This window comes from Rhipicephalus microplus, chromosome 7 (assembly GCF_043290135.1).
Source record: "Rhipicephalus microplus isolate Deutch F79 chromosome 7, USDA_Rmic, whole genome shotgun sequence".
Lineage (NCBI taxonomy): Eukaryota > Metazoa > Arthropoda > Arachnida > Ixodida > Ixodidae > Rhipicephalus > Rhipicephalus microplus.
This window is the reverse complement of record NC_134706.1, coordinates 101,240,525-101,265,758: the sequence shown is the minus strand read 5'-3', so window position 1 is coordinate 101,265,758 and position 25,234 is coordinate 101,240,525. Positions and strand designations below refer to the sequence as shown.

Sequence of the window (25,234 nt, the reverse complement as noted above, 5' to 3'; positions counted from 1 at the left end):
TTAGCGGAAAAAATAACAATAATGAAAAGGGGCTGGTCAAAATAGTACGCGATGCGTGCATATCCAAACCTTTTCCATATCCATATCCTTTTCTGCATAGGTGGGCGGATTATGACAGGGGCTCACAAGAAACGAGGGCGCGCGTCTGTTTTCAGCGTGCCTCTGACGGCAAACGCCAACGAATTTACGATGGGTTGGTTCAAGAAATGGACCTCCCTCTTGTCTTGTCAGTGTGTGGTGCCTATTTTATGTGTTGGCAAATTTAGCACTTGTTTTTCAATCCACAGGTTCTGACACCTGGCCTGGATCGTTGGTTTTTCCACGGAATACTAAATGCGTTCAGGAGACTCTTTCGAATACGCGGCTGTCATACGTAGCATTTCTTTTCTAAGAAGGTTCAAGCAGTATGAATGACTCTGCCGCATGTATCCTGCCTGTCTTATAGACGCATATATTTTATTCTCGCTTGGAGATTAGTGGCTTTTGCTTTATTTTTGCCGCAGGCAAGATGAGCATTTTTCGCTCACAAACAACGACGCTGACACCGGAGCTGGTGCCGGAATCGCTGCGGCAGCAGCTGTTTACCTCAGTTACATTAAAATTTGCTAGCCTAATGGTGAAATGACATCAAGAAACAAGGACAAAACAACCTAGACTAACTTGCATTTTATTAGGCAACTTTATTAGTACCCAACAGTAAAAAAAATTTTACGAGTTGTTTGCAAGAATGTCCTTGGAAGGCAATTTAAGAGAGATAAGTTCCCAGGAAGTTGATGCCAGTGGCATAACTATGAGATTACGTTCTGCCACATTCCTGAAGGCTTGATGTGAACTGACTTGGCTGTTCGCAGAATTGTTCAGCAACAAACACGCACTTTCTTTTCAGTTTCTTGAAATCAGTTTGTGTGCTCCAAATCAAACAGGTCGTTTTCTCTGAAAATTGAATTCATAACCGTCAATTAGTGTTTAATTTCGATGCAACATAATTACCGCTGATGACACACGATGGCTTTGGCTCAATGTACCAGATTTAGTCGCAACTTTTTTTGATAGTAGTTTTGTGTTAGTATTAAATGATGGCAGATGTTCATTTTCGTACATCAATTTCAGGCTGCACTTAAGATGCAAGTTGACTAAGCTTGAGGCAAATAAAGGTTTATTTGAATATGGAAGTCATTGCCCCATGCTGCATATACTAAAATTTTGCGACTAAGATGTATCGGCATAATCGTCTAGCTCCCTTTCAACAATAGTCATTCATCGAAAATGCATAAAAGTGCTAACACAAACGCAAATTATTACTCGAAGTATGTGACTGAGAGCATTTGGAATAGTATCCGTGCACGTTCACACGTCGGGGGTAATATGCCGGTTCTTGTAGAGCGGCGAAAGTCGCTGCTTATTCACATAAGGGACATTTTGCTCTGAGCTAGCTCTTCGTCACCATCATCGTTTATTTGACCGTTAAGGACCCTTTTTCGCATCACATAAGGGGTAGAACATATAACTAAGTACCGAAAAAGCAGTAGGATTTGAACCCAGGCACCCTGCGTGCTAGCGCAGGATTCTACCACTGAGCCACGCTGGTGCTTTCACTTCGCTTGCAAACTTGTTTTACGCAGGCCTGATGTCGGGAAAGGAATCGTGGTAATATGAGTTATAAAGCGTTTTATAACAGCAGAGGAACAACCAGGCGTCACAATATTAACTGTGGTGAGAACCCAATTTGGGCCTAATTCTTCTATATTGTCAGCACTGCCGGAAAAACTGCCAGAAAATATTTTACAACTGCGTATCAGATCAGAAAAATAAACTACGAAAGGCCGCGTTTGCAGCTCCTCGAGTCACAGAGAAAGCGGGAAAAGCGCCCTTTCAGAGTCTTTCTTTAACACTCTTTGGATACCTGCTTGAAGCACACTTGCAGGGTAACCACTACACCATTAGTCATCATGTGGTAGACAGGCAATCACTATGTCATATTTCGTCAATCATAAAAAAGTGGGGAACCTGATCCACACTTGCAACAATTTTGTGCTAATTTTTTGTGCTGTGGCTGACTGTAAACAACAGAAAAATTTTGCCAGATTTTTAATTGCCACAATACTCCAAAGTCGTTATGCACCACAGATAATAGGTTAACAACACCAAGTTTTGTGAAGGGTTGAAGCATTCGACAACCTATAGTTTCTCAATTCTCAGTATGTTGTTTGTTTGATGCTCCAAAATACATTGTCTCATAGTAATGCAATTAATTTCTATGCATCAGGCCTGCGAAAGGCCAATTTAGAAAGGAGTTCCAGGTACAGGAACGGCTAGGCGTTAAAGAGCGGAACTGGTACGCAGGGGATACGGGTTTAAATACCATTGTGTCCTTGTTGGTGTTTCTTCACAAGGTGTTTCGTTATTTTCTTAGTTACTGGTTACGAGTGGCGGTGGACAAGCTACGGTGTGCACGTAAACTGTGCTGTGTTTTTATAACAGTTTCCGCTGTAAAGCAATTATTATTATTATTATTATTATTATTATTATTATTATTATTATTATTATTATTATTATTACTTGGTTTGAGCAAATAGGAAACATGATGACAAGAAAAAGGGAGGGAAGAAGCTGACAACAGCCACCTATAGAGGCACAACGCCTGCCTGCTCCTTTGGAAAGGGAAAGAATAACGGCAATAGGAGAAGAAAGAAAGAGAAAGAAAGTTAAAAAGAAAAAACAAACACACGCAAAAAATGAATAGTCACATAAAAATGGGTATGAAGGTGATGCCGAGTCCGTGTTCGTTAAGAAAGTTAAAAGGACTGTGTGAGCCTGGTCACGCCTAGAAGAAGCACGTCCTCCTGGGAACGAGAAATCATCAAGAGTCGTGCATCTAACTGCACTTAGTCCATAGTTATTTTTAAGTAGTGCTCGCTGCACAACGAATTTAAGGCACTCTGAAATGACGTATTTCAGTGTCTCACAGGAGCCACACGACGAACATATCGGACTGTCGGCACGTCTTTGACTGTATAATCTTTCGCGCACTGACACATAACCGACTCTTAACTAGTATAACAAGGGCTGTGCACGATGGCTCAATCCTCGACCATGAATGCGACGAAGAAACAATGCGCTTGCCCCACGCTGATCAGGATGCTATATTAGAAGATGACGGTGAATCAGTAAACGAATGCTGTCAAACCGGCATAACATTTCTCAGTAGTCACACTCGTTGCGGGCACAAGTTGAAGCGAGGCGATCTGCCTCTCCATTGCCAGGAATACCAACATGCCGAGGTATTTACTGGAAAATCAGGGACACCCCATGAATAATACGTTTTGTTGGAAATTTAACAATGCCGCATGTAGTTGGGCCAATAGAGAAGTACTTTGGCTGGATCTAAGAACAGACGTAAAGAAATTTGCTGATATAAGTGTTGAACATGTGCGCACAAAATTTACACATACAAAAGCACAAACACATTGACTGTGGTAGAGATTTTACTCGCTGCCAAGTTTAGGTGAGTATTAGAGTAGCTGTTTTATTGCGCACAAGTGACGCTCGGAGACGTTGACTCCCGGTAAGTTATTCTATTCTTTCATGGCGACCGGAAGAAATTAACTGTAAATGCAACGGTCCTGCTGAAAGGACGTTGGAGGTTTCAGGAAATCAATAGCCGCCGAGAGTATAGCGGGCGGGAGATTGTGGAACCCACGCAAGTGAGGAAAAGACTTTTATACCATGCGAAATAAAGAAATCCGCGAAAACTTACGTCTGTCAGCCAGATTCTGCCATTCTAAAGAATCCTTCATAAAAGTTACGCTTCTTAATTGATTGTAATTGGAGGTGATAAGCCGGGCAGTCTTATTCCAACGCATTATTCAGATAGGTTTGGTGAGGGCTCCAAATGGAAGATGCGTGTTCGAGCTTCGTGCAAACGAAGGTTAAGTACGCAATTTTAATGGTTGTAACCAAGTTTTTATTCATCAAAGACCAACTGTGTAATGTTATCAGACTGTGTGAGTGAGCTAGAAATGAGCACGCAAAGGTATCTGTAATTGTCGACCCATAACAAGTTCGTTCAGTTTAAATTGTAGCCGTATTCAGTGTTGCATTGCTTCCGAAATACGCGCATGGTTTTGCATTTGGAAACATTGGTCCGCATCAACAACACTGAACAATAATTTTCAACTAACAATGGATCACTTTGTGAAATTTTGTAATCTTTAGTTGTGATTATGCGGTTGTAAAAAGAAGCAGTCAACCTCAAATAAATGAATGGATGGTGATAATCTTGATGGTGGATTGTTAACATATGTAACGAAGGGTAAGAGCCCGAAAGTTGAGCCCTGAGGGACATCGGATATGACCGGAGCAGCAGTGGAATGAAGGCAGGATCACACTGATTTTTTGAGCGTATATTCATGATATCAGTTTGTACGGCTGTTGTATTCACGTCATCAAGTTGAGCGCTCGCAACAAGCCTAAATGTTATCGGTCTTGGTTGTTTGTTAGAAATATGACCAATACAACCGGTGGTTCATGAACTACCTTCATACTATGCTTTCAATGTATCTCACTTCCACATTCTACGCTACAATTGAACTGCTTTTCTCTGTTTAGCTCTCGATGTACAAGTTCATGTTATTGTTGGGAGGCAGCAACGGGACTCAGGTGCCAGGTGTGTGGCGGCAAAGCAGCACATCTGGTACCTATAAGACCACCATCTACCACATTTGGCTTTTGCAGTTGTCTGAAGAGAAGTGATTCAAAGCTCTATCTAATATCAACTTCCGATATCTAGGACGAATAGTCCACATTCCTCTACATACGCACGAGTAGGGCAACGCCATTTTTCATATTTATCCCAATAGGCCTGTCCCAATTTGGCGGCATTGAAGTTTTAGCCTGTGTCTTAAAAGTCTGCCATTTCCGCCCGCACGCCTCTTTATCGAAGAAAGGGCGCAGAGAATTGTTTCTCAGCAGACTCTACCGGAACGGCGCCACCATGTCTTTCCTGCATGTGCAGCTAAAAGGCCCGTCACTGCAAGGCCAGGGTGTAATGACTTCCAAGCGGACGCGTGTGCCTAAAAAAATACCGCTGCTTCATCACTTGATGCTCGACCAGTGAAGAACACGGTCATCGGTGTATTGAGTCTCGCGTAGGCAGCGAGCACAAAGTGCCCGCGCAGTGAACTGAGTCAGCTGCAACACCGGGCACCCTCGTCGTCTACGCAAGCTGGTGTGACAATCAGTGACACCCCATGAGCATTTGACTGCATGCCAAACCAATACTCCTTTCTTGTTCATTTCGAAACGTCATTCTGAAGCGCTTGCTTCAATCTAAGGCGTTTTGCTCGCTTATCGTGTTTTTACGTTAAATTAAGCACTAGAGATCAATATGGCTCAAGATAGCACCACTCAAATCCTGATCATCCAGAGGGCCCGCGCACGGACGCTCAGGTTTGAGCTTACCGGACTTCAATTTTAACCTGACCAAATACGTAGGGGTACACACGGCATGCAGTGCGTGTGGAGAGGAGGAGGCAACTGCCGAACACTTGATAATGTTCAGGAAATGACTTCACCTTATAGGTCGTGATGATGGAGCAGAGTTTTTCAAAGCACTGGGGTTTAGGGACAGGGAGGACAAAATAGACCTTAAGCAGGTAGAATAAACTAGAAGGGTGTTATCTGATTGGTGGCTAAAGTCAAGGCAAGAGTGAAAATTACACCCTTCACTGTAAAGTACCAGTCCTCAACCTCAATATTCTAAGAAAAAAAGAGAGAACTCTACTTTTTGGTTCACTAAGGATTACGGCTTGGTGGCGTTAGCCACCGCCCGATCTAAAAGGTACAGTCATATCAATCCATTCATCCATCAAACCGCCTTCGAATGGTCCTCGCCAGGTGATGCTTAATAAACTCGCTGTATTGTGGAAGAAAGAGAGAGACAGTATCTAGTCGGAGCAGCTAGAAGACGACTACGACGAAGAGCCGAGTTCGTGACACGATCTGCGAGCGGTAACCGAGCAACTTGTGGCTTTGAGTCTGCGTGCGACGCATAGCAGTGAACAACGGTTTCTCGGCGATTTCTCACGGCGTAACAGAACTCTCTTCACCTTCCTATTCAGGGTTCATTTTGTGCCCACATGTTTCTACGGTATTTGAATGGCGTAAGCTTCCCTTCCCAGGCAGCCCATTCCCGAAGAAAGCCGAGTGTCAGGCCGGAGGAAGGCTGTGCCCATTTGGTGTAATCAGCGGGTTTCTGGTGGCAAGTGGGTTCGAACCCACGACCTCCTGTTACCGAAGCGGACATAACACAAAACCACGGCTGCGTGGAATGTACTCGTACGTTCGCAAGTACATACGTTCCCGCACTTCGTGTCAGCCACGGAAAACTACTTTTGATGCCTCTGGCAAAATACAACTATTGCCCTGTCGAGCTCGGCCGTTTTATAGAATCGGTATCGACCTCTACGGCCCACTACCTTGTACTCCTTCTGGAAATTGCTTGATTCTCTTGCCCGTTGACCATCTCACCCGTTACGCTGAAACAGCCGCTTCGCCAGCCGCTGCTGCTCGTGATCTCGCCTTGTTCATCTCGCGCAGCTTTATCCTTCGACATGGCGTGCCACGTGAGATGCTTAGTGACCATGGGCGTGCGTTTCTATCGCAAGTCGTCCAGGAGCTTCTCAGTGAGTGCAATATTTCTCATCGCACCACTACGAGCTATCATCTACAGACAAACGGTTTTACGGAGCGTTTTGATTACACGTTCAGTGACGTGCTCTCTATGTACAAATCCTCCGACCATTATAATTGGGACTCGGTGCTCTCTTTCGTGACATATGCGTGTAATAAAGCCACGCTAACAACCACTGGGTTTCACCTTCTTTTTCTACTGTACGGACGTGAGTGCTCTTCTACACTTGAAACAATACTTGCTTAGGCCCAGATGCTTCAGAATACCGCCCAACCTCCGAACTTGTTCAGTGTGCCGAAGAGTGTCGCCAAATAACACGTTCATTTACGTCTGTCACACAATGTCTTCAAAAAGAACGGCTTGATCAAGACAAGCCTGCTCACAGCTTCCCCGTAGGCTCATTTGTATGGCTTTCAGTTTCATGCTAGTTCCCCGGCATTTCTCATATGTTTGCACTTAAATACAATGGTTCCTACTGCACACCACCGGCAAACTACGTAGACGATCTAGTGACACGTGCCGATGTTAGACGATGCCGTGGTCGTGAGGTAGTCCGCATCAGCTGCTTAAACCTTTACTATTATTCCCTTGTAGTGCTGCGCCATTAGGTGTCAGGATGGCTCCTCTTCACCATCGGGACAAGTGTAGTGTGTAAAAGATCAAGAGAGACAGTATCTAGTCGAGCAGCTAGAAGACGATGACGGCGAAGAGCTGACCACGTGACAGTGACTGATGCCCCTGAAATGTGGCAGTTGGTTTTAGTCAATAAACCCCTTTTTATGGCTTTTTAATGTAGGCCTAGTAAAGTTGTTTTACTCACCCACTGACCACACTTTTCCCCCTCTTATCTTTCAGTTAAAGTCATACTTCATGGACGGACATGAGAGTTTTAACAACAGAGCTATTTAGACTGGTTGTTAGTTCATACTGAGCGAGCAGTACACTGTCATTGGCATAAAACGGCACGTGCTTTTCCGCTTTTTTCTTTGTCTGCAACTTCTCTCCTACAAAACTTGTCACCATATGTCTCTAGTGGCATGCAACAGCTCTAGCGGGAACGATTACAGAAATAGATGTAGCGAGACAAATAAACCGATCTATAGTAAGAGAAAACTGCCGACAATAAAAGGGAAGAAAAAATGGAGTTACTTAAGAAATAACTTGCGGAACGCTAGAGCTTCCCCTTCCAGAGTAGGAGGTGATACCGCAATCAGCACCTGTGCACATTAAATTCTTAACTGACAGCATTGCTCTTATTCTCGACAGATGTGTCCACCGTGCACGTCGTAAAAAAACAATTGACTGTATGCGTCGAAATGGCCGAGGAAAGCTATCCTAGAATGTCTTTCTGTAAGCAGAGCCATTAATTGCCCGCTACACCGCGGATCTTTTCTTTGCTGTTCAGTGGAGAACAAAATACGCATGCGTATGGCAACGCGTGAACCTGCGCAGTTATATGTGTGAGCGCTTGGTAATGGGTGGGCCTTCAACACACCCACGCCATGTGCAGTTCACACGCGTTGGCCTCTGGTGCGAATCTACGCTTCTGCCACCTAATGCATATGTTAATGAGACTTCTTATACAACATAATTACACTAGTGAAATTGAACAGCATTCTGCACATATTTGCTCCTCCCCAGTATTCTGCCAGTCTGACTTCAGAGGAAATGAATTAGCTTCATTAGACCTAACAATTTAGCTTACGCAGAGCAATTTATTCAAGTGCCATGGCCGATACTCACAACACCGTGGAGAACAAGCAAAGAAGTTATTGCCACTATTTAGGGCTCCAGGTGTCTAGTATCACAATGATAGACGTTTAAGATTACTTGTTGCCTCTGATTAGCCACATAAATATTACAGCTTGAATGTTAGGAATGAAGATTAGCATGAATTAGAGCGCCTATAATACAATTTCGGAAGGCGTCGTTCAGCACTATGTTTTGAAGAGCGAAAGTTGTCGTAGAAATGACTATAGTTCGAAATTCATAGGAAGTAGAGAAATTTGCGTTTGGGACACCCTGTTATTACAACGTATGCACCAGATAGAATAAGAGGAGATTGTTCGAAAAGCACTAGATTATCTTCAGCAAGAAGCAGAAACTTGACCTCACTGCTGACAGAAAAGCATAAAATACAGAAAAAACATTTAGCAAGATTTAAGACGCGTCTATCCTTTAGACTCTCGCTCAAAATTCATGAGTAAAAATGAAAATATGTGAAAAAGATGAAACACATTCACATAATAGTTAGAGTATTTATAATATGCTTGTAAAAATGTATACGCACCGCCTGTTGGTGGCAACTTTGTTCCCATAATTAGGCATTCGTTTTTAGCGTAAAAAAACTCAAATCTCAGGAGTGTTGTACCTGCATAAAGGCACACAAATTTAGCACAAATTTTGTTGACGCTAGGTTTCTTAACTGCAAGTATACAGTCACCCATATCGTGATGTGAATATCCAGGATGCCGATCAGTAGACTAACAAGTTGATAGATAAAACAGTCTAAAATAACCACGCATACTATGCTGCATTAAACATTCAATCTCTAGATCAAGAAATATACTTCCACTGACAACATAATCTCTAGGCATATTCATCGTGTTTGAACAAAATCCCTCACTGATTTTCATCTCATCACTTCATTATTGTGGTGCCTTCAAAGCGCTCCAGTTTGCTCTTCCACGACTTGGTCACAAGTAGCTATATGTCTCTAGTTCAAGGGCCCAAGAAGTTGGTTACCGAAAAAAATACTGCCTTTGTTTTCGACAACTCTTTCGTTCGGTTACAGTCTGCGAGATAACACATCCGTTCAAGCACTTAACGCACTACACTGATTTATTATGCACGTGCCTAGTGTCTCCCACGGCATCAAGAAGGCTGCTGCATGGTTCTGGGTGATATGTTACTGGCCCCAACAAATTTAGAAGCATTTGTGAGAAGGTTGATTAGAAAAAAAAAGAAGTCTGGAAGCTTTGTGGAAAGAGCACTCAATGAACTATGCAACAAGCAAGTGTGAAGGGATGTCTCACGTGTGAGATTTCGACATCGTGTGGCAGTTCTTATATCAGGCAGATAGATCATGGCCCATAAAAGCCTCAGCGCAAGCATGAAAAGATCCTGAAGCCAAGAAGACACTATGATTAGCTGTGCTCATTTGGCTGTTTAAAAATTTAAAGAGCCCAGGGATGTGCGCTCATATAAATACCGGACTACAGGCAACTTGTCTGAAGCTTTTGCGATGCAGCATGTGTTATTGTACTATCAATATGGTCGCGGCCGATGTGTTCACATGTTCTCGCCCTTGGCTGGTAAACATCTAGGTACCAGCATGCCACACTTGGCGCCCCGACAAAGAAACAGTGACAAAGGGGCCCGCGTACTGACAAACCCCTGCTAGCACACGGCTCATACTGGCCGCTAGCTATTCTTGCGTCAGTTACTTATGCTTACTGTACAGCATGTTTTTTATGCGAACATGAGAATACAATCAGCAACAAAATTAAGTAATTTGTTATTGTAGTAAATCCGCGAATATATTTAATGTGTGGCTTCCAGGAATAATTGTTTCAGTGTTTGGTGCTTCCCAGTAAGTTGTTGGCCATATCGTCTAAATTAAGTATTTTGAAAATATTCATTCTTCATGGATATAAACATGCGCTCTGAAAATATATTAACAAATTCAATATACTTGCTGAGTCATCTGCTGCAAAATGTAGTTTATGGAAATAAATTGCGTGAAGTACAAGGTTATTCGTGCCACGTATGCGAAACGACTGTTCGCCTATATCTGTTTGGTAAGGTTTGCGTGCAGAGAACCAGTGACATGCTATGACCGCCTCCGAATCTTCCTGGCCCGGTGACGTTGAGATTGTTCGGGCCTATTATGGTCGATTGCGGAAAGAAAATATTGGCTCCTTTGCTCATTAGTTATGATAACGTAGTTGATATGTGTTGTAAAGATAACCATTGTTTTCGTGACTAGTCTATTTGAAGTTTGTAATTGGTCTTTTACCTCAATGTATTGTGTTGCTTTTTGTTTCTGTGCTGTGCAAACTCCGCTGTAAGGTGGAAAGTGCACATGAACAGCCATGAGGGTACAAAATAACTAAATATTCAACAAATTATTGAAGCCAAAAAATATTAAACAGAGAAACGCATAATTCAATCTTCTTTTCTGTGGCTTGGAGACAAAGCGAGAGGGTAAGACGTTTTGTCTGATTCCCAAGATTTCGCACAATGACCCATATATGCCCGGTTTTCTACATATTGAATGCTTTTTTGATCCACTGTAACATCGCTATACCTTTAGCTGATGACTAGCGCCACTGACAGGACGTCAAGCAGGTCTCATTCTCAACGTGTACAAGCTTAGACATTGATTTATTTTATTTATTTATACAATTCTGCAGACCAATTTATGGGCCAAGCAGGACGGGCAGAAAAAAAGAATGTTCATACACATACAATGCAATGCAATGTAATAAAAACAATGAAGCAACAAAACGCTTGCTAGATTTTCATGCAGCCTACGTGCAGAAGTTGATAACGAAGTAATAGTATGCCACAGGATAAATAACAGTATTGTTACTTTAGTCTCCAATGTCATGACGTTTTGCCAACACAGCAGGTGAAGTGAAAATCAGGAGAATAAAAAGCTAGAGTCCCGTATAATAAACTAGTGCTGGTAGCTAATCAAAATGCCTATATGAAATTTGTAAACAGGGCAGACGAGAACATCTCCAAGTACCGCTCGGCCATGGGTAGAGAAAGTGCTACTCTTCCTTGTTTAGCTACCTTCTCAACTCATCGGTGAACAATGCTTAGCAGTTGCGTAATCTAGTAATGAAACATAGAGCACCTTCTCTTTGAGAGGCCCATTGCAGAGGCCTCCTTCAAGAAGTATGGGTCGAAGCCCTCACGTGGGCAAAGCTGCCAGCCAGCATGTCAACATGAAAATTGCTTTGAACACACCGACTACATAGTCCTCTATTAGAATACGGTGACAATGTGAGCCCATACGAAAAGACAATCAATTGCTGTGAGAAGTGCAATGTTGTAGTGCACACAAATTGCTTCAGAGCTTTCTGTTGAGGGTATAAGTGCACTTTCATGGCAATAGCATTTATACGAACACTCTCAGCTGGAGTTTGCCGCTGGCGTTGCTATCAATCACCGCTTATATATACACGTATCATTATATATGGTAAAACGCGAGAAAGACAAATAATTCAGGAAGAGACTCCAGCGTGCAGAATTGAACGTGAGATCTCAGAATTGTGAGTGCGTAGCGTTAGCCACTGAACAACAATGAAGTACCTCCTTCAAAGTTCAAACGAAAAGCTGTTTATAACTACCACTTACTACTTGTGAAGGACATCTCAGGAGAAACTATCGCTTTTGCAATATAGCCAGCAAGATGGCGCAAAGAGCGAGCATCACCACATCGCCCGGACGCGGCGGCGCACGCTCTCATCTCCCACGAGTACTTTGCTCTGTGAAAAGAGGGCAGGGTGGATGCTCACTCGTGCGCTTGCCTATCTCCCGATGGAGACATTTCTACGCCTTGGTTGGCACTGGGCTTTCACCGGCACTATTTTGATCTGGTTACCGGGTGCACAAAGATCCCTCAAATTATTGCACAGTCTTCCATAGCGCGACGGGTGCGCTTTTCAGACAGTGATGTCACGGGGTCGTGACGTGGCCAAAGACAGGAAACTTCGTGTTGGGATTTAACTGTTTATTTGGGCGAACCTCTGCCCGGTAAAGGGAAAGTCTATTTACAGCAGCAGGCTTGCACAGATAGCAGTCTCGCACTGATAGCGGCGAACGCAGCGTCAGCCTTCGATCACCAACTGACAAGCGGCGAAGCGCGTCGGCATTTATACCCTTGCCGTCGAATGTTCTAGCGTTATCGCTGGCGGTGGCGTAGGTTCCAGAACAATCTGTACCGTTCGCAATGTGGGCGTGATCTTATCGAAATGATCTACTACAGTCCGGAACCTCCTCGAAACCTGCAGGCGCGGTTTGCGCCGAGAATCGTGTGGTGTTTCGGAACGATAACAAAAACTTGTGAAATGGAACGTGGCATTGCCCCCCTCTGAAAAAAGGCATCGTCCCGATGCTTTAACTAAAGATGAAGGTACAATAATAATGCAAAAAAGTACAATGAATAAATTACAATACAACAATAATACAAAAAACACTGTTTCAGTTTGTTAACGTGCATGAAACGGCTTGAGGCGCGCGACATGGACGACACTGGTCACGATCGGCGTCGTTGAGAGTTCGTGATGCCGTCGGGGACAACCTCGTAATCAAGTGGGCCGAGCCGTCGAACCACCTTGTACGGTCCGAAGTACCGTCGCAGAAGCTTTTCACTTAGTCTACGTCGGCGTATCGGCGTCCACACCCAAACACGTTCACCGGGCTGGTATTCCACGAAGCGTCGTCGAAGGTTGTAACGGTGGCTGTCGGTCGTCTGTTGATTCTTGATACGGAGACGCGCAAGTTGTCGGGCTTCTTCGGCGCGTTGAAGATACTCGCTCACATCGAGGTTTTCTTCGTCGGTGACGTTGGGTAACATGGCATCGAGCGTCGTTGCCGGGCTCCTTCCGTAGACCAATTTGTATGGAGATATCTGCGTCGTCTCCTGCACCGCCGTGTTGTATGCGAAGGTCACATACGGAAGAATGGCGTCCCACGTCTTGTGTTCGACATCGACGTACATTGGCAGCATGTCAGCGATCGTCTTGTTAAGCCGCTCGATGAGGCCGTTGGTCTGTGGGTGGTACGCTGTCGTCCGGTGGTGGTTTGTTTGGCTGTATGCCAAGATCGATTGAGTTAAGTCGGCAGTGAATGCCGTTCCTCTGTCGGTGATAAGGACCTCCGGGGCGCCGTGACGTAGGACGATATTTTTGACGAAGAACTTAGCTACCTCGGATGCACTGCCTTTTGGCAGGGCTTTTGTCTCGGCGTAGCGGGTGAGGTAGTCGGTAGCTACCACGATCCACTTGTTTCCGAAAGCCGACGTCGGGAATGGCCCCAGTAGGTCCATACCAATCTGCTGGAAAGGTCGGCCACGTGGATCAATTGGCTGCAGAAGTCCCGCTGGCCTTGTCGGCGGTGTCTTGCGTCGCTGACAGTCCCGGCATGTCCTCACATAACGAGTGACGTCGGTGGTAAGACGTTGGCAGTAGTACCTTTCTTGTATCCTCGCGAGCGTGCGGGAAACACCGAGGTGCCCTGCCGTCGGATCGTCGTGCAGGGCCTGCAGGAGTTCTGGTCGCAGAGCTGAAGGCACCACAAGGAGGTACTTAGCTCGAAGCGGTGAAAAGTTTTTCTTTTGTAGAAGACCGTTCCGTAGAAAGAACGACGCAAGTTCGCGCTTGAATACCTTCGGGACTTCGGCGGTCCTGCCTTCGAGGTATTCTATTAGGGCTTTAAGTTCCGGGTCGGCCCGCTGTCGTTCAGCGAAGTCGTCGGTAGTTATCGTTCCCAAGAAGTAGTCGTCATCCGAGTCGTCGAGTAGCGGTTGGTCGACAGGCGCACGAGAGAGACAGTCAGCGTCGGAGTGTTTTTTGCCGGACTTGTAAATGACAGTAATGTTATATTCTTGAAGTCTCAGGCTCTATCGTGCGAGGCGACCTGAAGGGTCCTTCAAGGTGGCTAGCCAACACAAGGCGTGGTGGTCGCTCACAACTTTGAAGGGCCTGCCATAGAGGTAGTGGCGAAATTTCGACGTAGCCCAGATGATGGGGAGGCACTCCTTTTCTGTTGTGGAATAATTTGCTACTGCATTGGATAGCGATCGGCTGGCGTAACTAATAACCCTTTCAAGTCCGTCAGCCCTCTGCACAAGAACGGCGCCAAGACCTACGCTGCTTGCGTCAGTATGTATTTCTGTCTCGGCGAATTCGTCGAAATGGGCAAGTAACGGAGGCGTCTGGAGGCGATGTTTAAGCTCCTGGAAAGCGTGTTCCTGTGGCGTTTCCCACTTGAACTCTGAGTCGGCCTTGGTAAGGTTAGTGAGAGGATCGGCGATGCGGGCGAAGTTTTTCACGAACCGCCTATAATAGGCGCACAGGCCCAGAAATCGGCGCACGGCCTTCTTTTTAGTGGGCGGTGGGAAGTCGGCGATGGCGGCTGTTTTCCGTGGATCGGGACGAACTCCAGACTTGCTGATAACGTGCCCCAGAAACAAGAGCTCCTCATACGCAAACCTGCTGTTTTCTGGCTTCAGTGCGAGTCCGGACGTCTTGATGGCTTGAAGTACAGCTTCAAGGCGCCGAAGATGCTCGTCGAAACTCGAGGAAAACACGACGACGTCGTCCAAGTACACAAGGCAAGTCTGCCACTTCAATCCTGCCAGTACTGTATCCATAACGCGTTGAAAAGTTGCAGGCGCTGAGCAAAGGCCAAAGGGCATCACCTTAAACTCGAAGAGGCCGTCCGGTGTTATAAACGCCGTCTTCTCTCGGTCTCTTTCGTCGACTTCGATTTACCGATAGCCAGTCTTGAGGTACATTGACGAGAAGTACTTGGCGTTATGGAGCCGATTAAGTGCGTCGTCTATTCGTGGCAGAGGATAGACGTCCTTTCTTGTGATTTTGTTCAGGTGGCGGTAATCGACGCAGAAACGTAGGGTCCCATCCTTTTTCTTCACTAACACCACGGGGGATGCCCACGGACTCTTGGACGGCTGGATAATGTCATCTCGCAGCATCTCATCAACTTGTCTCTTCATTGCCTCACGTTCTCGCGTCGAAACCCTGTACGGACTCTGACGGAGTGGTCTGGCATTTTCTTCGGTTATGTTTCGATGTTTTGTGATTGGGGTCTGCCGAATTTTCGATGACGACGAAAAGCAATCTTCGTATTGCAGGAGCAGGGCCTTGAGCTGTTCCTGCTTATCGTTCGGAAGCCTGGGATTGACGTCGAAAGCTATGGGAGGGGCTTGGTTTCTCTGAGCAGGTTCCGCAGAATCGGTGAGGGCGAAAGCACTGGTGGCTTCGACAATTTCTTCGATGTATGCGACCGTTGTTCCTTTGTTCACATGTTTGTACTCATTGCTGAAATTCGTGAGCATAACCGTTGCTTTGCCTCCCCGCAGCTCTGCGATTCCTCTTGCGACGCAAACATTTCGGGTGACCAACAGATGCTGACTGCCTTCAACGACGCCTTCCAGGTCAGGTCATTTAGGAGCGCCGACTGAAATAATGACGCTTGAGCGAGGCGGAATGGTGACTTGTTCTTCCAGCACATTCAAGGCATGGTGTCCTGATGGCGTGCGCGGCGGTAGTGCTTCTTCTGTGGATAACGTTATCGACCTTGTTTTTAGGTTGATGACAGCACCATGGAGGCATAAGAAGTCCATGCCAACGATGACATCTTTCGAGCAACACTGTAGGACTATGAAGTCTGTAGGATAAATACGGCCGTTAAATGGTGACTCTCGCTGTGCAGATTCCTGCAGGCGTTACGAGATGACCTCCGGCTGTGCGGATTTCAGGGCCTTTCCAAGCTGTTCTAACTTTCTTTAACTTCGCCGCGAACGACCCCCTGATGACAGAATAGTCGGCTCCAGTATCGACGAGAGCAGTCACACTGTGGCCGTCGATAAGAACGTCGAGGTCGCTAGTTCGCCGTCTCGCATTACAGTTAGGGCGTGGCGTCGGGTCACGGCTGCGTCGGCTTGTTCCGCTGCTTCCATGTTGCGTCGTACGGCCACCTTCGGTAAGTGAGCTTTTGCCTTCAGGGCTTTGCCTGGTTGGTGTTGTGTTCAAAAAGCTCCGTCGCGTCGGCGTCGTCGTCGGAGGATCTTCGGTAGTTCGTCGCACAGCAACTGCACCTCCATCGGTTGCTGCCCTTAGTTTCCCGGATACGGGCTAGGAGACCGGCCCCGCGTTGGACCTGAGTACTGCCGGGGGTGCGGTGACATGCGGCGGCTGGGCGACGGCGAACGAGAAGTGCTTCGTGGTGTCCATTGAGTTCCTGCCAGGTAGTCGGCGATGTCACGTGGCCGATCTCCTGGCTGCGGACGCGGTGCATTGACGGCGAAGCCACGCAGTCCCATCTGTCGGTACTGGCAACGGCGGTATGTGTGCCCGGCCTCGCCGCAGTGGTAGCAGAGCGGGCGGTTGTCAGGTGCACGCCAAACGTCCGTTTTCCTCGGTGCACTGCGCTGGCCCACTGGGGAACGGTAGGACGTCGGTTGGGGTGGTGGCGGCGTTGGCGTCTGGCGACGGAAGTGTGACGGGGCGGCGTTTTGGCGTGGACGGGGAGGAGCGTTGTGGCGCACTGCAGCGGCGTAGCTCATAGTTTCTGGCTCGGGCGGCGGTGTTTCGGGAATTCGAAGCGATTGCCGGACTTCTTCTCGCACAATGTCGGCGATCGAATCCACTTGAGGCTGCGCCGAAGGCAACAGTTTGCGCAGCTCTTCCCGCACGATCGCTCGAATCGTTTCACGCAGGTCATCGGAGTCACTGGCTTGAGCAGCAGCGCATTCTGGAGTCAGGCGACGATTATACTGTCTGGTGCGCATGTCCAGCGTTTTTTCGATGGTGGTCGCCTCGGATACAAATTCTTGGACGGTGTTCGGTGGATTCCTCATTAGTCCCGCGAAGAGCTCCTGTTTGACTCCTCGCATGAGGAAACGAACTTTCTTTTCCTCAGGCATGTCTGGGTCAGCGTGACGGAATAGACGGGTCATCTCCTCTGTGAAAATTTCAACCTTTTCATTTGGTAGCTGAACCCGGTTCTCGAGTAGAGCAGCGGCCCTCTCTTTGCGAGCGACGCTTGCGAACGTTTGCAGAAATGCGCCGCAGAACACATCCCACGTTCGGAGCGTGGACTCCCGATTCTCTAGCCAGGTCCTTGCGGTGTCTTCCAGGTAGAAGTACACATGACGGAGCTTTTCTTCGTTGTCCCAGTGGTTGAGGGCGGCCACACGGTCGTATGTTTCTAGCCAGGTTTCCGGGTCTTCAAACGATGAGCCATGGAACGTTGGTGGTTCCCTGGGTTGATGAATGACGATCGCGGGCTGGGATGCTCCGGTTGTCATTGTCGCTGCAGTCGAGGTCATGGTCTTGGTCTTCCGCGCCTTGTCTTGTAGAAGGCCGTACTCCGGTGGGAGACCTTGCTGTCGGCGGCTTGTTCGCTGCTCTTGGTTGGCTTCGGTGTCTTCTCCGCGACGGGGGCTGGGTTCACTGCTTGACGGGGGCGTCCGGTACATGAACGAAGCAGCACCTCCACCAGATGTCACGGGGTCGTGACGTGGCCAAAGACAGGAGACTTCGTGTTGGGATTTAACTGTTTATTTGGGCGAACCTGTGCCCGGCGAACGAAAAGTCCAATTATACCAGTAGTCTTGCACAGATAGCAGTCTCGGACTGATAGCGGCGAACGGAGCGTCGGCCTTCGATCAACAACTGACAAGCGGCGAAGCGCGTCGGCATTTATACTCTTGCTGTCGAATGTTCTAGCGTTATCGCTGGCGGTGGCGTAGGTTCCAGAACAATCTGTACCGTTCGCAATGTGGGCGTGATCTTATCGAAATGATCTACTACAGTCCGGAACCTTCTCGAAACCTGCAGGCGCGGTTTGCGCCGAGAATCGTGTGGTGTTTCGTAACGATAACAAATACTTGTGAAGTGGAACGTAACAACTAAGAAGTCAATTCGCGTTCATCTGTACTTGTAAGTACGTTTTGTGCGTCATTTGTGCGTAAAAAGTGCGGTGTACGTTTCGACCTACTTGTCATTGTGCGCATGACTTTGCATTTTGTTGGTGTTGCGTTTATATACTCGCTTTTGCAGCAAAACTGTCACTTTTTAAATATTTGTTTTGTCATTTTTTCTGAGTTTGGGCAAATGTGGGCTCAACGCCAGTTTTCTATATAAAAAATGAATCATATCACTGCTATTGTTTTATCGACTACTAACTTGCCGATAACGCTAATTGACGTGGTGTGGTTAATTTCGGTACTTTTACTGAAAATTCTCGATCATTTTCGTATTCACCCATAGGGAGCCCCGCCCACACTGCTCAGAAATCATTTCTCATCTCTCCATTATTGAATGAATACGTGCTTGTGGTTTCTCATGAGCTTGCCTTTCCCTAGCGCCACCACGAAGACGACACAAAGACGGTCAACGTTATCGTTTTTAGCGAATAATCGGTTATGGCGATGAAGCCAGCGTTCAAGGATCACTTAACGCGTTAAATCACTCTCGAAGTCTCTAGGTGCTGAACGTGCTGTTGAGACCCAGCATGCTGTTCTGAATCAAGTTAAATTAACAACTACGAAACTGACGCAATTCAAACTTTGTGAAAATGTAAATGTATACTAAGGTGCCGAGTAAATAAAGGCTGCCTCTCGGGCTTGAAATTTCATCAGTACTCCGTTATTTAGTTTTTGTGCCACGTGCCTTACCTTTCACTATAATGTCCACATGTTGCCCAATGAGCTCCTTCGTGAATTTAAGCGTCCCTGTCCTGCAATTTCACAGTCAGTCAGATTTAGGGCATATTACATGAAACACTATAATAGTGCGAACTTAGGTGACGTATCAATAAAGGTGACTGAGCGCTATATGTTGCCAAGCTACTACTTTTGCAATGACACCCACTTCCAAGAAAAAACGATGGTATCCACAGAAAACAAGAATGCGGAAGACTGAAATCGGTCGTGCCTTCTGCAAACCTGTATAGTGCGCGTGCAGCCCTTTTCTCTGCCGAATAGGAACCGGCTCGCCGAGCAGAGCCATTTAATGTCTCCTGATTCCCTGCTCGTGTAGTTCTCTGCTTCAAGTACACTTTATTGAAGGAGTAGCAAGAATTTCTCGCAAATAAGAACTGGCGCAGTCGTAAGAAATAATGCAAACGCTTATTATTGGACGCGATTCTCATGTTCAACTTGTGAACAATTTACTTCAGCCTACAGTAATTGGCTCTAGTAAAACTTGTTGGGCTAGCCGATGCATTCTACAGGAACATCAAAAGACGCGAACCACTAACAAAATGTAGGCGGAAGGTTGTCGCCTAATTTTTTCTGGTGGTTCACGTCGTCTATTGTTCTTGTATATTGCTACAGCTCGGTTGCCTACCTGACGTACATGAAAAGGTGGTGCATGATCCTTGCTTCAGTCTGAAACACTTAACCTCGTTCATACACATGTTCGAACTGGGAAATAGGGAAAGTTTGGACAAATATCCTGTTAGTGTGCTTTTATTCTACTTTCTAGCTTTACCCAGGAAATGTGCCGGTGGGTACGTGCGTCAACGTGCTCAAGAGCATCATGAGCTCATGGCTCGCTGTACGTTTAATCAACTGAAGGAGCTTTGTCAAAATGAACATGTCCACAAGGTGGAAAGCTCGAGAAAAGCTGCATGCTCGATCACAATATCGCTTACAAGTTCTCTCATCAGGCACTTCAGCTGCGAATCCTGAATTTTACAATTTTCACCTTACCTATTTCTTTTTCTCTTAGGGAACCTAGTTGAGCGTAAGTCACCTGAATTTCTACTATACAGCCTTTTTTTTTTGGCTTACCGTTACAACATATTTACACATATTATTATGGCTTACACAAATTCTAATGAAGTGAGCGCAGCGCGATTTGTTGCAGTGCAAGACTATACATACTTACTGGTCCAGCTTCCAACGTTAGTCTGAAAATTTAAAAAAAGAATACAATTCAGGACTGTTTATCGTTCAAAAATCTTTCAGAAATCAGATACCGGATACTTCGTTACAAAATGCTTCTTCAGGCCTTGTGTATTTCAAACATTACATAATGGGTATTGGTAGCAGCACGATACGTGTGCGAGATGTGCTCATATACTGTGCGATGCTACTGCATAATAAAAAAAAACACCAAATGGTAGATATTTCTGAAGCCACTGCTTATGACGAGTCTTGTAATTAGATGATTACTACTACTGAATTAGAGTATAGTAATATAGCAGTTGTTTGTTCACGCACAACGTTTACCAGTGACTTGATAGAATTTCAACTAAGCTAGGTATGTGAAAGAAAAAGTTGTATTCGTGAATACTCTTAAAGAAAAACTACAACAGATCGTCCTTTTGGTATAACAGCTTCGGAAGTGAAGCTTTTAGTCGAGCACAAAATAAATGCGACGATAACACTGGCCTTGCCAGTTTTATGTCTGTTAACTCGCAATGAGTAGCATCGCTACGCGCAAGCACGAGTGTAGGGCTGAACGACCTTGCTACAGTATGTATCATATTTGTTGTAGATATTTGTAAATGACTGTAGTAAATATCGAAGTTTGAAGCACGAATAACCGCGTTAACTACTACACGGATGTGCCGGTAAATGACTTAATCATACGTCTTGAGGAACCGCTTTCTTACGTAGCGCATTTAGCTTGTCCAAACAGATAAATATTATAAGTGAGCATGTATTGAGCTCCTACTACAAGAAATAGAAAGGTGTGAGTCATTTTGACGAATAGGCAAAGTAACTGTTGCGCTACAGTTTATTTTTGTACGTTCTGATGGCTGTTGTATTAGTTTAGAATTCTGCGCTCTATGACTTATGCAATATTATTAGTACTAATAATTGGGTTATAACGTCACAAAACCAGTATATACCTTTGATGGATTTTGTAGTTGAGTGTTCCGGAAATTTTGCCCACCTGGAATTCTTTAACGTTCACCAAAACATAAACAGACGGGCCTCCAGCATTTTCGCCTCCACGTCACGGCGCGGTGGTTCATAGTTGCTAAGGTACTCGGCTGCTGACCCGCGGGTCAAGGGATCGAATCCTGGCTGCGGCGGCTTCATTTTCGATTTAGGTAGAAATGTTGTAGGCTCATGTGCCCAGATTTGGGTGCATGTGAAGAACCCATGTAGTAAAGATTTCCGAAGCCCTCCACTACGGCGTCTCTCATAATTATATCATGGTTTTGGGGCGTTAAACCCCACATATCAATCAATCATTTTTCACTAAAAACGCAACTGCCGCAGCTGTGATTCAATCCCCCGAACTGCGGGTAAGCAGCCGAGTGCCGTACTTACTAGACCAATGTGGTGGGTTTGTAACACACACGCAGAAATTCTCCTGTAAGACATACATACATTTTCTTTGAAATTCCGGTGCCCCACCGCGTTTGTCTAGCGGCTACATTACTCGGCTGCTGAATCACAGGTCACAGGATTGAGTCCCGGCTACGGCCGCTGCTCTTTTGACGAAGCTTGAAATGCAGTCATCACTCCCGGGAAATTCACAATCACTTTTGTGCCTCACGTGGCTTGTCTATAGTTTGGTCCTTGTGCTGTAGCATAGCGTCTTAGCGTCGAAAGCCTAGAGTGTTGGTCGAAGACCTATCATGTTGTCCGTATACAGACAAGTTTCTTTCATGTAAATGTTAAACAGCAACTGAACGCCGAGCTTTGTAAGCTTACCCACGCAAAACATTAGTGATATTGGTCTGAATTCCTGGAAATTGTGTTATCGATAAACATATCGACAAATTTAACGAGTATTTTCTTCGTCACTCTGTCTGGCCCAGTCCCGAGCTTAGCCCTCAGCCGATTAATCTCCGCTCCCACCTCTGCAAGCGAGACAGGCGTAACAAAAGACGACTTTTGTCCCTTTACATAACTGGGAGGAGTTTCCAATGCGGCGGGATAAATGTACTTGTTCCGAACTTTTATGCTCTTATGCTCTTATACGCTCTGCTTACGGACCTCTATATTCCTTTTATTAAGCTCCTTCTTAGGGACGCCTCATTAGGGTGCCATCTTTTTACTTGGTGTTTAAACGCTGCCTTTGTGCCATCCGGTTCAAAGTGATGGCGAGGAAGTTGCCACACCCCATCTGTTATGTTTCTTTCTCCTGACTGACGTTCATACAGTTTGTTATCGTGAACGATATGGTGTGCTCTTCAATTTGCCTCTGTAAAGTTGCTATTTGTTTTAATATATTCTCACCCCATGTACTCTGCTCAAGCTGGTTCTCAAACAATTTTCTTCCAAAGATTTAGAAAACTCCTGTCTACCACTTCGTTGTCTTCGTCGGTTTCCAAAACCATCAGGTGGCTTCTTTAAAGGAACTCTAACGAGTGAAACAATTTTTAAAGTATTTAAAATGTACCATTGCACAATCCCGAAAATACTGCTTTTATACAGACACGACATTTAGAAAGTGAGAAACGAGCGTAAAGAAAATGCGAGGGGCGAGGCTAACTTGAAATTTCAGCGCAAATACCAGGACGTGAGAAATTCTGAAGGAGTGTGGTGGGGCCTAGGTAGATTCTAATCGATCAACATGAACTACATTGTAATTTGTTAGTTCCTTAGACTGAACAAACGGAGATATCAAAAATTTTATTGGGGCCATGCCACAAAAATACTAAAATTACCATTTGACACTTCCTACATGACGCGCGGAAATTTTGATGCAAAATTCACACGAAAACTTCAACCTTGATATTCTCCGCTAATCATAAACAAAGGACAGCGAAACATATCGCATTTGTGTTCTAAAAGTGCAGTTTGTCAATCTGAACTAAATAATTGTTCTTCTTTAGTGTTTTTTAACAGTACGTCATGTGAATATTCTTGCGCTTTTGTAAGTTCGCGCCGAGCGCTGTAGAATTGCGTATTTTCTTGCCCTGACGTCCTCCACCGCAGTTATATCTTCTGTTTGCTTTCTTCTATTTGTAACTTCTTCTACTGATTTACGCAGCACAATACCTCTATTAGGTCGAGGGGGCCTAAGCAACGTGATCCGTATTTCTTGAAACAGTTATGTCCTACTGAAAAGCAGCAGGAAAATGCCTCGAAGCCCAACTTTCTGGAGGATATTCTTAGTGAGTTAAATGCTCGCGGCAATTAACTTCTTTACCTTCCACTTTTTTTTACCTTTCTCCTTCATTATAACCTTTCAAGGCCCCACTATAGTTAGGCGCAGATGAGTTGACCAATTTCAATGAACAATAAAGAACGGTGTTATATTCTGAAGGCACACAGCTCCTCCTACGTAAGGTCATGGAGACATCCGCTTTCATAGCGCATTAGCGTAAACCGACTACTGTTTTAGTTTTAAATACTAATATACCTAAAATGAATAACAGACCATAGGGGTTGGTACTTACTTGATCAGCTTCTTCATAAAACAAATCAGCCTCCGCGACGTCACTGCTACCCCACTTGAACGCAGCGTACATGCATCGGACAGGGCTTCCTAAATCAACATCTGACATGCCGACAAGATGGAGACGTCGATTTTTGGGAAGGAACTGTATAGATGAAAATTGCCGGAGCTTGTAAAGCATTTGCACATACAATATAAAATTAAGAAAAGGCACAGTACTTGTACGGGTGAAGTGAAACACCATTTACGTAAAAATGACAGAATCAGAGTCATCATTGGTCAACCGACCAACTTTATATGTCCGCTGACCATAAACGCCTTGACTGTATATTGCTGCCTCAATGACATTTTCTAAAATCACATTATTCACATTTATCGATTGTCATCTTTGCAGCGCCATGTCTTATTTTTTGGTGATCTTGTCGCCAATCATTGGTTCTCAGTAAGAAGTCACTTTTCCACAGTTTTATTAACCAGTGACTTCGTACATATATCTACAAAGTCCTTTCAACCATCTGCGGGAATCGCCGCATCTCACAGTGTATATAGGCTGAAAATAGAAGCCAGAATTCACTGCTGGCCGTCTTAAATTGTCCAACTTAAAGCGTCAGTCAACAGTGCAGAAACGTATTAAAATAAACGAAAAACAAAGTTATTGAGAAAAAAAATGCAGGGAACTTAACATGAGATACTAGCAACTTTTTATCTACTCTGCGCAGGCGTGTAACATTACGGGTGCATAAAAAGGTAGAGGAAGAAGATAAAATGAACGAAGAAAGGGCACACATCCTCACACATGCACGACGTTCTCGTCAATACTTTGTGACAGACTGGTTGAACGCCAAAAGCAGTTTCCTTCCATAACGTTAAGTTGCGTTAGTAACAAAAGATTGTACAGTAACAAATGAAATCAAATTATTACCTAGGCACTGAAACATCCCTGTCAGTGTTGCTGCGGATGAATCAGTCGAACAAGAAGAAAAATTGAGAACGCACGCAAAACAGGACGAAATAGAGACGCCACGACCAGTTCTCCCTTCGGGTTCTAAAGAACAATACCACGATGAAACTTCAGAAGGTAAGACCTACTTTCAATTCATCGTACTTCCAGAATCTACGTCAACCAATGACGGAATACTATTCAGCATTAACAGAAAATGATGACAGAAAAGTTATTTAGATTGCTGTTAAGAGTCCCTGTAATGTAAATGTAAACAAAGAAAAATGAGCAAAAATATATGTTCTCACTGGCAGAGGCAGAACCTCCAATTAGCAAAGTACGTCCTATGCGCAACCTTTGAACCATAGTGGTGTTAATCGTTTTGTCCAGTTGACGGGATATATATATGTGCGTTTATATGTGGTAGTGTGTGGTAGTGCAAACAGCGCTGTAAGGGACCTTTAGCGTAGGTGT

At 45.2% G+C, this 25,234-nt stretch overlaps 1 long non-coding RNA gene across 1 annotated transcript; it reads right to left on the bottom strand.

Annotated features, from left to right (window-relative positions):
- Nucleotides 1-660: 660 nt before the first annotated feature.
- LOC142767029 (uncharacterized) lies at nt 661-9,064 on the bottom strand. The gene is made up of 2 exons (XR_012884718.1): nt 8,982-9,064; nt 661-933 (listed from the first exon to the last, which is right to left on the bottom strand). It is a non-coding gene; the product is annotated as an uncharacterized LOC142767029 (long non-coding RNA).
- Nucleotides 9,065-25,234: the final 16,170 nt, after the last annotated feature.